Raw genomic sequence first — 12,833 nt, 5'->3', positions numbered from 1 at the left:
GCCGATCCCACTCCCCCGATCCCACTAGCCCTTCAGAACACCCTTTGAAGCTCAGTTTAATGTCCCCTCCTCCTTCTCCAGGAGACCCTCCTGTGTCCTGCCTTCCATATCTGGATGGGTGCCCCTTCTTATATATTTCCAGGGTGCGCTCTGCATACACAGATCTCACTTCTTACCACACTGCGTTTATATCATCTACTAAACGTGTGCTGTGGCCACACCAAGTGAGCTCCCTAAAGGCAGAAACTAGGTATTTCATCTCAGTACAACCCCTCTCTTTCATAGTATAAAGCACATAGTAGACACTCGATAAATAGTGACTAAATTGACTAGTTAATTGATCAATTGATTATCTGGTTAAAAATGTCATAACATTGCATCTACCTCTCTAAGATAGGTAAATATTCATACGAAGCAAAATGAAAAGAAAGGTATCAAAGGGAATTGATGACCCCTTTGCTTTCCCCACAGTCCCCACTTTAACCTACTACTACTGCCGGGCTCAGGACCGCCCCTCCCACGCAGGCCTCTGGCTCCTGCATGAACCGCCCTTTCCCACAGGCCCCTGCTAGCTCACACAGACTCTCCCTTCTGACCCTCCGCAAGCTGCTTTTATCACTTACAGCTCTTCACCACACCAGCAAACACACAGGAGCTGGAAGAGGTGTATAATGGTGAGAGGCCTAAGCTTAAGCTTCATTCTCTCTTTCTTGATTTTCTCTGACCTTGTGTGTAAATGGAATCTTTCTTCTGGCGCTCACCTGGCCCTTTAATATGCATGCCACATTCATCGTCACCTCCTGGGCTTCTGGTCTGGAACAGCAAGGGCTTATTGTGGCTTTAAAGAAAGAAAAATTGAGGCCTAGCCCAGAGAGGGAACTCGCTGAAAGAGATTCAGTAGACCTAAGATTAGAAGCTGGGTCTCCCTATTCCCTGGCCAGCACATAATACTTCTTCAATTGCTCTGAAAATTAAAACCTCAGGATTATTTTGCAGGGGGAAAAATAGGCCTTGAGAAGCTGTAGCCACATTTCCGACAAGCTCCATTCAGAGGGCATCGTAACTTACATAAATGATTTCTTATTACACTGCAATTGTCACTGCAACATGACAGTCTTGCAGCCTCCTTGAAGTGTTCTCTTTGTTGTCTTTCTGTACAGATCCCCCAGAAAGAAGAATCAAATATGGTCCGAGAGGGGAAAATACACTACACGACACCCGCAGACCCAAATGGCCCTTCGCATGGCTCCTCCTGAGGAGGACCAAAAAGGATGCCGTGAACGGTGCCCCCTGGGCCTGAGCCAGCTCCCACCTGCCCTGTTCCCAGAGCTCTGCCGTGCCCCTACAAATAGGATTCCTTGGGGGGCGAAAAATCCAACAGTTTATGAAGAAGAAATGAAGTGGCAATTTCCCAGCATGACTGGGAATCAACACGAGCCGGTGTCGGGGTTTTCCTTTCAAAGGGTGACTGCCACACGTCTCCAAAGTCAAGAGTGACAGAGCTCCTCCAGTGCTTGACTTACAGCTGCTTCATCATAGCAAGATATTTTTAATTTAAAATTCACTGCAGTTGGGTTCAAACTCATCTGGGACTTGATTTACTGCTAATTCATTTCTACGATTCCTATAATTCTAAACTCCGTCACCAAACAGTTTAATGCTGATGGAATCATCAGTGCAGGGCTTTACGAATGGGTGCCAGGGGAGTTTTGTTAGTAAGTGTGTGTGTGAGCAACTGTTATTCACTTTGGAAAGGAGCATGGTGCTTGGGGCAAAGCATGGCCACAGCCCTGTAATTGGACACGCGGGTTATCAGCCAAGGTCCCCAAGTGATCCAAACCCAAATACCACTGGGGTGATACCCCCCTCACCCCAAACTCTCACACACATCATTTCCCGTATAAGGTGAGACTACTGGGTGGTGAAATGCATCCCATGGGACATTTCCTAACTTTGCTCTCCAGGTCACCAAGGAGAGGTACCTTCAGCCTCTCCAGGGTAGCAAATTCTCTTTCCCAGGAGAAAATTTGTTCCAGCCATCCAAAATTTAGGGAGCTGTGTCTCAATAAGTCAACCTTCTTAGTTAATTCAGAACATTTATCTTGGCCAGCTATACTGAAGGCTCTTATTCCATAAGTGTAGCTGAAAAATATATTGAGGTGAATGTCATTACTCACATATTTTGCAAACATCCATCTTGGTCTATTATGTGCAACTGAAAAGTGCTACTTTTTGGAAACATTTCCACAAACCTGTCAAAGCTGCAATCACACTCCTTAAAATGATCCCTTTAGAAAATCTACATCTGAAGGCACTACAGTCACCAAAGTCTCACTGCAATTCGCAGCCATTTCTGAGATCCTCGAAAGCAAATGACAAGAACAAGAGAAAGTCAGCTCTTCAGGAAGCAGGACCTCTCAGGTCCCCATTTTAACCGTATAGTAGATTCATTCTGTTTTCTCTCTTCTAAAATAACTCAAATCCGAAAGCTTCCAGTTGAAGGCCAGCGTCTCCCAAAATGCTTTCTCTTGACTACTCGTTCCAGGTTTAAATACACCCACACAAAGGGATCCCAGTGCCAAATAAGCTGAAAAAGTGGTTGGCTAAGAATAAACAAACAGGTTTTTCTCTAGCAGTAATCTTAAGCCTTTCATGGGCATCTTGAGTCTCCAAGAGGACACAGCATAAGGTGCTCGTAAGGGTTACCAGCTTATGCCATGGAGAAACTAGTCTTTGGAATGCTCTGGGGAATGCGGTTTGCTTATCCACCCCTGCCCGCAATTTATTGGCACCTAAACCCACAGCGAGTTTTACTTGTATATGGAACGCAAGTTAACAATTCCAACTGCATCAGTGTGAATAGGCCACTGCACCTTACCTGTCCCCAAAGCACCATCACCCAGGACACTCTAGTGTGATCGACAGGTTCGGCCTGCTCTCAGCTTGGTTCCTCTTAATCCTCTGAAATAGCCACCTGCCCTGATGTGGTTTAAACCCTGCCAGAAAGTAGGCACCTGCCATAGCAGCTGGTTCACACTTCCCGAGTTTTGTCCTTTATAGGCCATTTGTCGTCAGCCTCTCCTGCTCCATTCGTTCATTCTATTTACTCGGCAAATATTTATTGATTGCTTCCAGTAGGATAGGCCCTAGGTTAGGCACCGAGTATATGAGAGAAGTAAGAAATGGTGCCCCTCACCTACAAACGTAAAGAAAGAAATCATTTCAATACTGTTGTTGTCATCGCTACTGCCAGCAGCAGTTTCTTTACCATTATTTAAAAGTATGAATTAAGTTCTTGATTACACAAGAGACTGCTTCAAGCAGGGGCTGGTCCTGACCCTCAGGGATCCAGAAATCTCAGACAGACATGCTAATGTAGACACATGTCCCATCAGTGAGTCGCTTGCATCAGTCAGCAGCTAAGGGCAAGTGCATGCAGGGGAAGACAGGGTCAGTATCTAATGGCAAAGAGAGTGGGGGAAAAAGGGGCATGAGCGCAGGGCAACCGTTTGTCCTTTGCCTGCCTGATCGTAGAGGGGCTTCAGAGCAGAAGAGTTGTAAAAAAAAAAAAAAAAAAAAGATGTGGCGCAGGGAGCTGGCAAGAGGTAATTACTTATGGAAAATATCTTATGCAGAAATGCCCCCTGCTGCTTTATCTTTCGATGCTTGTAATAGTTTTTAAAACAAGGAGAGAGGCAGAGGTCATTTGTGCCCGTCCCCTGAGCCATCGCAAACAGAAGCGTCTGAGATACATACCAACATGTGGAAGGCACTGCTTTGGTTGGTAAGAGCTAAAAGTTAGGAAAGTCTCTGGAAACCTGACTGCAACCCAATCTTAATGTGATTTCTATCAGGGGTCTCAACTGGGTAACCCATGGTGCGGTTGGCTACAGTGGCCATAGAGTCATGAATTTGGGGGCTGAGTGATGCTTTATGGGAGGAGCCTTCCCTGGTTCTCTATCTGACTCTGCTCTAAAGAACCATGTATGGAATCCTTATGTGGAATCCATTATCCCAGATCCCTAATTTTTTAAATCACTGACCTAGACCAACTCCTCCCTCATTTTATCAATGATAATTCTGAAACCACCCGGATCTGCCTGGCCCCATCTGACATGTCACCCCGAGCCCTGACTCTGGGCTTCAGCCACTTGCACCCTACTCCCTGTCACAGTGCTCCCAGGGACAGCTCACACTATTCCTCTGGTCCTAAAGTCCTTGAGCCTTTCTTCCTTGCAGGTGAAGAATGGACCTGGTGGCTGTAGCACTATCAGGCTCTTTGTGGGGGGAGCCGCATAAGCCCCAGCCCACGGGCCTGACCACAGAGGCTCTAGATTGACATAATGTCACAACCCCAGAGGGAGGGGGTGTCCCCACCTCGTGGGGTGGTGCCCAGGGAGCTGCAGCACACGGGGAGGACCCAGCTGACGGATGCTGGCTGTGCCTGCCCTCCAGCCTCTTCCCATAACACACCGTCAGCTGGATACAGCCTTAGCAACCAAGCCACGAGCTGCGTTTCCCTGGGAAGCCATGGCCAGCTCAGGGATATGTTCTCCATTTCTCTTCCTTCCCTACCTCTCCTCCCTTTCCCCTTCTTGTGCTGCCCTGGGATTCCACCCTTGATAAAGTGTCACCTCATCAGCTTTTGCCTCAGGCTCTGCCTTCTAGGGAACTCAGGCCAAGGTGCAAGGCTCCAGCGCACCCCCCCAAACCCCCCTGGCTTTGATGAGAATAGTCCTGTCCATTAGAGTTCCATATGAAATTTCATTGTAATAAAGAGTTCTGCCGGCATATAGATTTAAAAATTAATTTTAATCACTGACCTAGACTAACCCCCTTTATTGTATCAATGGTAATCCTGAAACATAAGCTGATTCTTCCCAAGACCCCTTAGCTGGTAACTGACAGAGCTGAGATTATCTACATCTATTTGTCTCCAACGTCTAGCTTTTCCTGTAATATTAGCGCTTTTTAACCAAGACAACATACCAGAATTGTCTAGGAACCTGAGAAAATATATACCTACCTGGACTTCATTTCTGTCTAAGAACCTCTCTGCTGCCTTGGAAGGACAAGGGGCAAATCCTGAGCCTGGAGGTGGACTATCTGCCCATCTGGCAGAATTCTGTTTGAAACCCTAGAAACTACATAATCACCAGAATCTGGTACTTTGTGTGTATAACATGAAAGTCCTACTGAATTTTTTATTGTAGGGTCTACTCCTTCATTTATTAGCCAAGAGCAGACAAATGAAAGAGCCTGTCCAATATTTCTCGAGAGATTCCCATGGCCACAACAGAGAATATCTACCTTTTGTGGTTTCACAGTCCATGTTAGTGTGTGCAAAGGCTCTGAGAAGTCCTGCAACGAGGACCCTCTTTAGCTTTGCTTTATACTTGGGATAAACTTATTTGGCCATGGAAACTTTTTGTGTGTGCAATACCTATTCACTCTCGCAGAATATACTTTGGGAAATTCTGCACTATTTTAGGTTTACCTTCAAGAAGCAGGTCTGAGATGGAGCAGGGGAAAGTGGCCTCTAACTCTGAAAGGTGAGCTGACATTCCATTCACGCTGGTCCAAATACACAACCCAATAGCTGTTGCTCTAGCATGCCCTCCTCTTACCGTCTACTCCCTCCACAAGAGGAGGAACAACTGGCCAACCCTGCTTTGCTTACTTTCCCTCCTCTTGACCTCTAGGCCCAAGCCAAGAAATGGTTTGCTCATCCTCAGGTCCTAGACTGTACGCTACCAAGAGAGGAATCCGGCTGGGCTCCTATGAGCCAAGTGCACTGAGTGTGTCAGGTGTGAAACAGATCTCGAGTGAAGACCAGGAAGGCCTTCGAGCAGCTCTGGTTTTCCTTTCCGACAGTTCCAATGACCTCTTCCTCGACTTTTTCTTCCCAATGAAAGTATTCTTGCTTGTAAGACCTTGTGGATTGATTCAGTTCATCTGCGTTCAGATCATCGACTGCAGAGACGATATCCTCTTAGCTAGTGATCTGTTTTGTGCAAGAGTGACAAAACATTCCAAAATCCAATCTGTTGTTGCAAATCCTGGTTCGTGGAGAAGGCACCATGCAGAGCAAGGGGTTCGGCCAAGCTTAGCCAGCAAAGCGAGGATGCCCAAAGGTCTCTCATGCACCTGTGGGCATCGGTCTGAGCGGGATTCCGCATCCGGCTGAGTCAGCCCCTCCTCCTGCTGCCCTCAAGGGCAGGTGATGGGATTCCAAGCGTGCCCCTTCTAGCCACCTCAAGTCTAGAAGAACCTTCACTCAATTCGGTGAAGAGGAAAAGCCAAATCAATAATGTATACGATAAAAGTTTATCTTTTGTAGAAAACAAACAAACTCTAACCACAAGAGGATCACCAGACAGACAGACTCAGACAGCTGAAATCTGGCTTTGAGATGTGGTGGCACCCAACCTGGTCCATTGTCCGCCTGGGCCTCACCGCCCACATCCCTCAGGATTCGGAATAATTCCTAACAAGTGCTACACTTATGCTAAGTGCTGCAGGATGACTTCCCCCACACACAGCCCATTCGCACCAACTTCCAAGGAACCTCCGCTCTATCACATAGACCCAGCATGGTATGACATCCACAAGCAAATATTCCTTCCCTGCCTCTGGCTTCCGAAATCGGGAACCTGAGAGCTAATGAATGAATGAATACATAACTGAGCACCTACTGTGTGCATCCTTCCCCACGAGTGGAACGACCATTCACCAGGTAGCATCCTGGAGCCTTGCTTAATTCCTACACCATAAAAATGGAATAATCCTCACGTTTCAGGGTGACTTGAAGGATTAAATGAGAGTGTCGTTTTCATAATGCCAGCAAATTCAAAAGCCGTCACTAGGAAGAACTAGATTCCTATCAGCACAAGACTCAGCCTCACAGAACAGAAAGCAGGGGTCAGGACTCACTTGCTCACTTGCTCGCTCACTCGCTTACTCACTCCTCCTTAGTTTTTCCCAGAGGGAATGGACAAAGTCATCTGCCAAATGAGGCAAGAGTCATCCTCTGAAACAGCACTCTGCTAGAATGATCTGTGCAATTTCACAACCCATCGACAGTGAGGATAAGACTCAGCCCCCTTTGATGAATGGGGAAACCGAGGCTCGAAGAATAAACAGAATCACCTGGGGTCACAGAAGTAGTCCAGGGGAGAAACCAGGTACTCTACACTTCCCAGGGCACACTCTCCCCCACACCTGCAAAGGGGGTGGCAACATACTCTGCATATTTTAAGGAAGCAAATAGCACAGTGATAAGGAGGGGGTCAGTTTATTTGTTTGGCTCCGCCACCCACCAGCTGAGAGATCTTGGACAAAGTCCCTGCCCTCCGACATCTGCTTCCCCATGGAGGAACTGGGGAGAGTAACAGTAACTGCCCCTCTAGGTTGTCATGAGGAGGAAAGGGGCCGACCCGTGCAAAGAGCTTAAAACGATGCCTCACCTGAGAGAGTGCTCCACCAATATCAGCCACCACCACCACCATCATCATCATCAATTATTATTCTTTTTCATTCTGCTGCTTTCACAAGAACAAATCTTAATGTCCATGCAGTCTCTTCCTTGGGGAGGCTGATGTCACATGATCACAAGACAGGGTCCGAGGCTCACACAGACTCACCCTGGAACTTAGGCAGCTTTTCCTCCAAAGCTACTTCAGACCAAGCAGGCCTCTGCTCTGGGAATTAGGACCCCCTGCCTGCCTTCGCTTTTAAGATCCATCTCTTACCACTTCGCAGCAGAGCCCCCTTCAGTCTCCCTGCTGACTCTGCCTTCCTGACACAGCGGAAGGGCTACAGCCTGGGCTTCGAGGAGGGGAGAAGGCGGAGTGAGTAAGCCCCCAGGATGGGAGGGGACCAGGTGGGAACTCCGGGTAGGGATCAGCAGGGCTCGCAGCTTCTAAAGAGGTGGAGTCTGCGGGGCTCTGTGTGGACCAAGCATTGCTCAACAGAGCCTATAGGGCAATTACCCTAATCATGTTCATCTCCCAAACAGCCCTGTGATTTATTAGCACGATGTCTTTTTAAAATGCCGCTCTTAAATATAAATAACACTTAATCATCCAGCTGTCGTTAAATTCATGTTATATTGATTTCTTGGACTGCCACAAATTTGAGGGCGAACGGGCTGGCGGATGTGCTCACAAAGCCGAGAGGTGGATTAGCAAGTGGTCGTGAGGAGGAAGGAAGGGGGCATGGGGAAGAGGGAAGGGGGGTGTCAAGGGAGGGACACGAGACCTGTTCAACTGCCCGAGGTCCCGAACCGGTTTCACATCGAGTAGTACCGGACACAAATACGAAAAGTAGATCCTAAAAATTAATGGCACATCTGTTGCACAGACAAATCGCAGCCTGAATCACGCAGTTTCCTGTGTGGCTGCCGCCCCACCACCGCCCACCGCCCGCCATAGAGCCACTCCTACAGGTCTCCGGGGTGGCATTATCTGTGTATCGCCGTCTCTGGGTAAGGATGGGGAGAAGTGGCTAAAACATGCCTCCTAACTGGCTAGGAGGAGAGAGATTGGCTGCAATTTCTTTGCATCAAAGCTTGCAGATAACTAGGAGCTAAGGACGGTTAATCACCCCGCCCCCTGAGCTCTCTCCCCACTTCAGAACTGCTGCCTCCCTAGAAAGCCCCCACTTAATTCCCAGCAGCCGTCATTGTGATTAAAAGGATCAGGGGGCCAAGTGTAGGCAGAATCTGCCATGCAGACTTCCCCATCTGCAGGGAGCAGCGGCAGCAGGCAGTGGAGAGGTGCAGAGAAGGAAAAAGGAAACGAGTTGGCGGCCTCGTCGGATTCCTCCGGAAATGTTTGCCGAGTGTCGGTGGGCATCCAGGATGAAGTCCTGGGAGGACAGGGGCCAGCCCGAGAGTGAGTACCGGATTGGGCGAGACAGAACAGTTCGTGGGCAACCTACGCCTCATGCTCACAGCAGAGCCGCCTAGAGCACAGCCTGGCAGCAGCAAGGGTTTGCGAAAGGAAGCATTTTTCACGGTTGGGGTTTTTCTAGTGCAACTCCTTTCCGAGTGAGAAGACCCCAGGGAACTTAAAAGGAAGACCACAGAGGAGTGGTTAGAGGGGGAGAGTGACAACGTGACATGCTCCAGGGCTGGGCTAGAGAGCCAGGAAAAAATTAGATGATGTACACCCAGCTTTGCACAGATGTTAATTAATGCCTGCTTTGTCCTAGAATCCAAACTGGTACCCAACGCTGAGTGCAGAAAGTGTGGGGAATTTTGGAACCCGCGTGTAAAAATCTTTAGCTTGTAACCAGCATAAAGACTGCTAGTTTTGCATTAAAATGACAGATCCCGAGACTGCAAATACGTGAGAAAGGAAAGAGGGTAGAGAGGGCAGCAGAGAAAGGAGCAGAGTCTCTGCAGAAGGTGCGCGGACATTTCAGGGCGCTCCCTACCGCGTCTGTTTGCCTCCCCCAGCTCCCGTGAGGGAATGTTTACCCGGGAGCCACTCACTGGTGCGTTCACTATTTCTGGTGAAAGCCATGTGCTGCTCTAGCGTACGCGGGACCTCCCTGTCCACGCTCTCAAGGGGCACGTGTGTGGAAGTGTCCCAGCTCTTCCACAGCCCGGAAGACAGAGGTGGGTCCCATTGTCACACATGGTTGGACGAGCTGACCACGTATGTCTAGCTGGGCACTTTGAGAACACATATCTCGGGGTGTGTGTGTGTGTGTGTGTACACACCCCCACCATTCTTAAAAAGATAATGATGTTCCTTCCCCCTACTGGGTTCTCCCCATTGTGACAGCTTCGCTTTCTTCCATCTACCCTTTTCAATCAATCAAAGGGCAGATCACACAGCACACAGCCAGAACACAACCTCCCTCCCGGGGCGTCTGCTCCTCTCCTCCCCAGCCTAGGTGAAGACCTTCACAGGAGCTGAAGTTTGAAAACAGCAAAGATGGGGGGTGCAGAGAGAGCCCTTAATTTCAGCACCCATCTTTAGGATTTACAGAACCAACCAAATCCTGTGACCAGCACTGAGGCCCTCTTGTTTGAAAGAATGTTGACTCCTTTCCCCTCATGCTCTGGAAGACTCCCAACATATTTTTTCCCATTGTTGGGTTTGTAGGACACTCTGAATAGATGATCTTGCATAAAGAGTACAAGCTTATTCCACTTCTTTCCAGGTTGACCGACAAGTTACCCCAGCAAGGGGCAGCTATAGAAACGTGGGATCTTGCTATATTTATATTCGACTCCAAAATAATGTTTCATTATTTGGGTCTCACATTCTTCTTCCTACAACAACTGGGCCCTGAATAAATTGTTCTTTGATCCCCAAACGGGAACTGTGGAAAAGCCCTTTTGGAGCCCCAACTACCTCCCCCCTCCTCCAGAAAAAGTTTGAAAATAAGCAGCCTGTGAAACTCCAGCCAGGGAGAAAAGGTAAGGAGGGGAAAGCTTCCAGGAAATAGAACCCTGAGCCACACACAGGCTTCTGGAGAGTGATTCTACACTGTCAGGAGCAGCCTGGCTCTGCGGATGCTGGCAGATCCAGGCATGCCTCGCCTCCTGGTAGTGTGGGCACTGCTGAGGTGGTCAGGAGAGAGGGGATACCTGTCCCTTCTCGTGGATACCCCCTTCTAGTTCTTTTTCTCAGACACATACCCTGGAAAGGCATGTGACAGGTGTTAGCGCGGGAGGCTTTCCCGGCACAGTACAGAGGGCGGATAGGCAGGTGGAAGGGAGACCCGAGACCTGTGTCCCTCAGCCCTGTCGCCTTGCTGTTGCCCAGAGACGGGCGAGGTGAGTAGGTCACACCTTTTATGGAAGACCCGACCCCCACGCCCTCCCTCGACAAGCCACACACCCACCCGCAGCGATACTTAAACCCCTTCCTGCCTGAAATCCCGGCTCGCTCGCGGGGAAGCAGTGCCACGCTTCAGAAAAGCGACTGTGCTGCCTCTTACTGGGGAAACGCAGTGTCTGTTCCCTATGCACCGCCCTACAGAACTGCAGCCCCATCCGCCGATGTGGCCTCCTCCCCGCGCGCCGGGCCACCACGCTCTCCAAATATCTGTCGGTGGGGCTGCCATTAAAATCGCGCGGTATCCAAAGGCCACGGAGCAGAGATTACACTGGGCGGGTCTCCCAAGACCTCCCATGACTTCTCCAGTTTTAAAAACCAGCTAGGGATGCAAGGGGCTGGGACCTGAAAAAAAATCACTCCCGCAGCCTCCCCGGGTGGCAGGGAGAAGCAGTCAGACACAGAAACCCCCTCCCCACCCCTGAAAGTCCCAGGTAAGAGAAGTCTGAGACCGGGAGCGTCGGGAAAGAACGCCGGAGATACCTGCCCCGGCCGCGCCGCACCTCCGCGGTGTCCAGGTGCGACGTGGGCAGGTGCCTGTGTGCGGTGTGTGCCTGTGTGTGTGCGCGCGTGTGTGTGTGCGCGCGTGTGCGTGCGTGCAGCGGGCCGGCTCCAGGGCAGCCGAGGACTCCGGGACCGAGCCGGGCATCCCCGCCCGCGCCGCCCCCGCCGCCTGCCCGGCCGGCTCCTTACCTGCAAGCGCGGCTTTCGCCTGGTTCAGCGCGAGCGCCGCATTGACGCTGCGGATGGTGCGGGTGCCGCTGCCTCTCGCCCTCCTCTGAACGTGTGCGTGTGCGCGCGTGTGGCTGCCTCCTCCAGCGCCAGCCCCAGCCCCGAACGCAGATACTCCACCGAGGCACGGGGAACCCGGGAGGGAGCGAGGAAAAACGGAGGGCGAAATCGGAGCCTGCGGGGCTTGACAGCTCCTCCTGCGGCGTCCGAGGTGGGCGGAATGTCCAACAAAAAGGTCGGAGGATGGGGATCGGTTCCAAGCGCCGCTTTCCTCCGCCCGGCCCCGGAGCCCGAGCAGCGGCGGCGGCTCTCGGGGGCTGCGGTGGCGACGCGGGCTGCCCCCCTCCGTCCCCACCCCCGCGGGCTCAGTGTCCTTGATGCCAAGCGGGCACGGCGGCGTCACTCCGCGCCGCCCATGCTCGCCCGGTCGGGCCGCTGCCCGGGCTCAGCAAGTGCGCGGGGGACTCGCGGGGGAGCGCTCCCGGCGCCTCTGCGCGCCTCCCGGGGCAGCGGCGCGGACCCCCAGCAGCCGACCGCCAGCCGCGCCGCGGCTGCCCCCGCCCCTGCCGGAGGGCTGGCCGGGCAGCGCTGAGGGGCCGAAGCCGGGGGGCCGCGGGAGCCTCCGGCTGCTCCCCGGGGAGGCGCGGGGCTGCGGCGGCGGTGGCGGCGCTGGCGGACGCTGTGGAGGCGGAGAGCGCGGCCGCGGGCCGAGCCGGGCCTCCTGGGCGCGCCCCCGGCCCCCCGGGCGGGCTACTCGCAAAGTTTGCAGGGGGCAGCGAGCGGGGCTGCCTCTGGCTCAGCCGCCGCCGGAGCTCCGGGGCTGCCTGCTGCCGCCGCGGCTCGCTGCTGCTGTGCATTGAAGCCCGGCCAAGCGCTGCAAAAACTCCAGCTGCCTGGCGCTCTCTGGGTCCTCCTCTCCTCCCTCCTGCCCTCCCTGCTTCCCTGCCTCCCTCCCTCCCTCCCTCGCCTCCTCCCCTCCCCGCCGCCCGCCGCCGCCGCTCCCTCTCTGGCTCGCTCTGGCTGGCTGGGAGCTCGCGGCTGACATCTAGACCGACCAGGAGCGGCCGGCAGAGGGGGCAGAGGGCGCCTCCCCCACACTTTGCGCCCGCCACCGCCCACCTGGCCTGCGATCCCTCGCACCGACGTTTGCGGACATCACCTTGTCCCCTCGGTCCGCACCGAGGGGCCCTGCCAGTGGCGATACAGGGCAGAGGGGGGCGCGTACATGGCGACAGGGGCGCGGGGCGC

The 12,833-nt window shown here is 52.3% G+C and overlaps 1 protein-coding gene across 2 annotated transcripts in view; it reads right to left on the bottom strand.

Moving 5' to 3' along the window:
* Nucleotides 1-12,833, bottom strand: part of PLXNA4 (plexin A4) — a 424,868-nt gene that overhangs the window by 399,108 nt on the left and 12,927 nt on the right. Inside the window, exon 1 of one of the 2 annotated variants that reach the window (XM_016148739.2) lies at nucleotides 11,547-11,966. The exons of the other annotated variant lie outside the window; for it this stretch is intronic. The gene's annotated coding sequence lies outside the window, so the exon portion shown is untranslated. Of the gene's footprint in view, nucleotides 1-11,546; nucleotides 11,967-12,833 lie in introns of those variants that run through there. 2 annotated transcript variants of the gene reach the window in all.

This window comes from Rousettus aegyptiacus, unplaced genomic scaffold (genome assembly GCF_014176215.1).
Source record: "Rousettus aegyptiacus isolate mRouAeg1 unplaced genomic scaffold, mRouAeg1.p scaffold_m13_p_13, whole genome shotgun sequence".
Lineage (NCBI taxonomy): Eukaryota > Metazoa > Chordata > Mammalia > Chiroptera > Pteropodidae > Rousettus > Rousettus aegyptiacus.
Note: the sequence above shows the minus strand (reverse complement) of the source record. Positions and strands in the feature narration are given on the sequence as shown.